Below are 3,517 nucleotides of genomic sequence, written 5' to 3' on the forward strand. Positions count from 1 at the left end.
GAGGTTCTTTTCGAGCTTGTGGAGGAGCTTGTCGACCTTGTGGAGGAGCTTGAGGAACTTGACGATGCACTCGTGATTTATAAATCCTCTCTTGAACTTCATCGTGAAGTGCTTGTTCTTGTTCGTGCCTATGGCGGTTGCGTGCGGCAACGGCGCGACTTGTGTCGTAGAGTGGACATTGCGCCTCAAATGCTTGAGCTTCTCGCCGTTGTTGTTCTTGACGTTGTTCCTCGGCATCTTGTTCGTCTTGGTGTAGGCGTGCTCGCTCTTCCTCTTGTTCTCATAGGTGTTGCCGTTATTGTACTTGCGTGAATGTAGCTTGGTTTTGACAATGTCGATGCTCTTGCGTTCGAAGTTGCTCTTGATGATCGGTGTCGTGTATGGAATTGCGGTTTGCTTGACAATCTTGACGCGCGGCTCGTTGACGAGTGTTCGATGTCGGGGTATTTGAGCCGGAGATGGTGCCGTCTGAGTGTCGACTCGAGCGGCTCCGTCTTGAGTAGGAAGAAGTGGTAGAAGAGCGGTTGACCAACAAGGCACGAATCTCGTCTATTCTTGCATTCCTCTCTTGCTTTTGTTCGTCGAGCTTGTGATTGAAGTAGTCTCTTGTCCGTTGCTCGGAGAGTCGCAAGTCCATGGCCAGGTTGTCGATGTGGTCGCTCATTGCTTGGTGTTCTTGATGCAAAGCGCGTTGTGTTCCAAATAGGTGGAGCTTGGTGACGTAGTTGTTCGGGTCGTCGTCTTGCTCTAGGAAGAGTGGGTTGGTAGAAGAACTTGGCCTATCCATCATTCCAAGAAAATATGCATGGGAGAAAGAGAAGAACTTACACCAAATGTACCTTGACCGATATTGAAGATGGATCAATGGCCACACAAATGTGGAACAAGGATATAGCACAATTGGTACCAATTCTTGTCGGTTTCTCACACCTACGCAAATAAAAGCTTACGGCGGAGCTCAGTTAGGATGGTGGCACAAAATTTGATGCAATTTTTAGCAAGCTTTAATAATGTTGAAAAAGATTCACAAATTTGGAAATGCAACGAGTAGACCAATAGCAAGATATGGTGCACGGAAACACACACACGGATGGATAAATGGGGTCATGCAACCAAGGAGTGAGCCAAAATGTGGAATCCACGAAAATGCTCTTGTTGCACAACATTAGAGAGACGCTAGCATGATTGCACAATAGGCGGATACGAAACTTGTGCACAACCTACTTAGCAAAAATGCAACAACTTCTTTCCCAAGTATGCTATATGTATGGTATTCCGATGATATGATCAAATATGATCGAGTATGAGAATCTTAATGTAGTATGATGCAATGCTTCTTGCTTATAAGCGCTTTGCTTATCTTTCCGTTTTGCTTAAAAGCTTGTTTGGCTCTTTCTCTTTTGAGTTCTTTTCTCATGCAAAACTTCATGAACCAAGATGGCAATTGTGTATGCGATGATAACTTTGTGACAGAAAAGATGATACCAAGATATGTACCAGGATGATATGGTATGTATGCTATGGGAAGTATGACCACTAATGTGCACAAGTGACGTTGCCGGCAATACTCAAAGGCTAGTCTCGATAGGCAAGATACACAAAATTGGGCTATGGTGGTTATCAATGTAATGGCAAGGAGTAGACTAAGATGTCTTCGAGATTACCGTCGAGGGCTACTCGTGTGTAAGAAAGGACGGATGACAGTGAAGTGGTCGTTGTCGATGACGAGTTCATGGCGAAGATTAGCGGCGGTGATGTTGATGTCAAACCGTCCCTAAGTAGCCGAAACTTGTTAGGAAACGGCAACCGCAACTAAACTTGTGAGCAAACGTTTCAAAATTATCGGAGTTGATAGCGGGTAAGCGATGGTTGTTGCGGAAAGAGGTGGTGGTATGCGGAAGTGTTCGTGGGCACTTGAACAAAATTTGGCAAAACTTAGGCAGGAAAATGTAGTGGTGGATGGAGATGATGATGTCAGAGGCCGGATGTCCGAGCTCAGGATCCATGGATGAACTTGATGAACTCATGGGGAATTCGAAATTTCGTGGCAAAATTCAAGAGATTTTGTGGATGGAATTGGGAGAAAAGATGGGGGAAAGCTAGATCTACCTGCTACACACGAAATCCACGGATCAAATCGAACAGAACTTCATCACAACAATAAATCACAAAAAAATGGGGAGCTATTTTTTGTTGGGAATTCGTGAATTTGGGACAAAATCAACAAAAAAAGGCTTGAAAATGAAGAGGGGAGGCTCCGAAATCATGATCAACGTGGCTCATGATACCAAGATGATGTAGGGTAGAACCCTAGATGGCCGATCTTTCACGAAAGGAGCAGATCCCACGACGAACACGAAGAACACGAGGAGAAATCACGAGAGAGAACACCAGAGAATCACTCAAACCAACAAGATTCGGTCACACATATGCCAGATCCTCGAAACACAAAGAGATACATGTTCCGAATCCAACAAAGGATGATACATAGGTAACATGTTCTTCTCCGTGAGGAGGTCTTGAGGTCTTCCCGTTAGGAGTCTTGATTCCACTTGGGGGATCTTCTCCGTAGAGGTCATGAACTCCTAAGGAGAAGGGGATCAAGTGGAGAGCAAAGCTTCTCAATGGGCTACTACTTTGCTAACCCTAGAAAGAGGGTGGAGGAGGAGTATATATAGTCTAGGAGGGTGAAGGGGTACACGGGCCTCGGCCCTTTACTGTGCACAGAGAGATGGGGCCGGACATCCGGGCGTCGGGCCGGAAGTCCGGGCTTCCAGAGGAGCCGGATGTCCAGGCTGGCGGGGTCGGCCTCGGTGCTCTCTGGATAGAGGATGCCGGATTTCCGGGCTTTGGGCCGGATATCCGAGCTATGGCCGGACGTCGGGGCTATGGGAGATGAATGGAAAACAGCATTTAAAACAAAGTTTGGATTATATGAGTGGTTAGTCATGCCTTTTGGGTTAACTAATGCGCCTAGTACTTTCATCACATTAATGAACAAAGTTTTACGTGCTTTCATTAGACGATTTGTGGTAGTCGATTTTGATGATATACTGATCTATAGCAAATCTTTGAGGGAACATTTGGAACATTTACATGCTATTTTTATTGCTCTACGTGATGCATGTTAGTTTGGTAACCTTGGGAAGCGCACCTTTTTCATCGACCGAGTATCTTTTCTTGGCTACGTTGTTACTCGACAGGGAATTGAAGTTGGTAAAGCCAAGATTGAAGCTATTCAGATTTGGCCGCAGCCCAAAATAGTCACACAAGTGAGGAGTTTTCTTGGCCTCGCTAGATTCTATAGGCATTTTGTGAGAGATTTCAGCACCATTCCTCCACCTCTCAATGAGCTTACAAAGAAGGATGTGCCTTTTGTATGGGGTACTCATGGTATTGAAAGATAAGTTAACACATGCCCCTTTACTCCAACTTCCTGATTTTAATAAGACCTTTGAGCTTGAATGTGATGCTAGTGGAATTGGATTAGGATGTGTGTTATTACAAGATGGCAAAC

The sequence above is a fragment of the Triticum aestivum genome, chromosome 2A, assembly GCF_018294505.1.
Source record: "Triticum aestivum cultivar Chinese Spring chromosome 2A, IWGSC CS RefSeq v2.1, whole genome shotgun sequence".
NCBI classification, from domain to species: Eukaryota; Viridiplantae; Streptophyta; class Magnoliopsida; order Poales; family Poaceae; genus Triticum; species Triticum aestivum.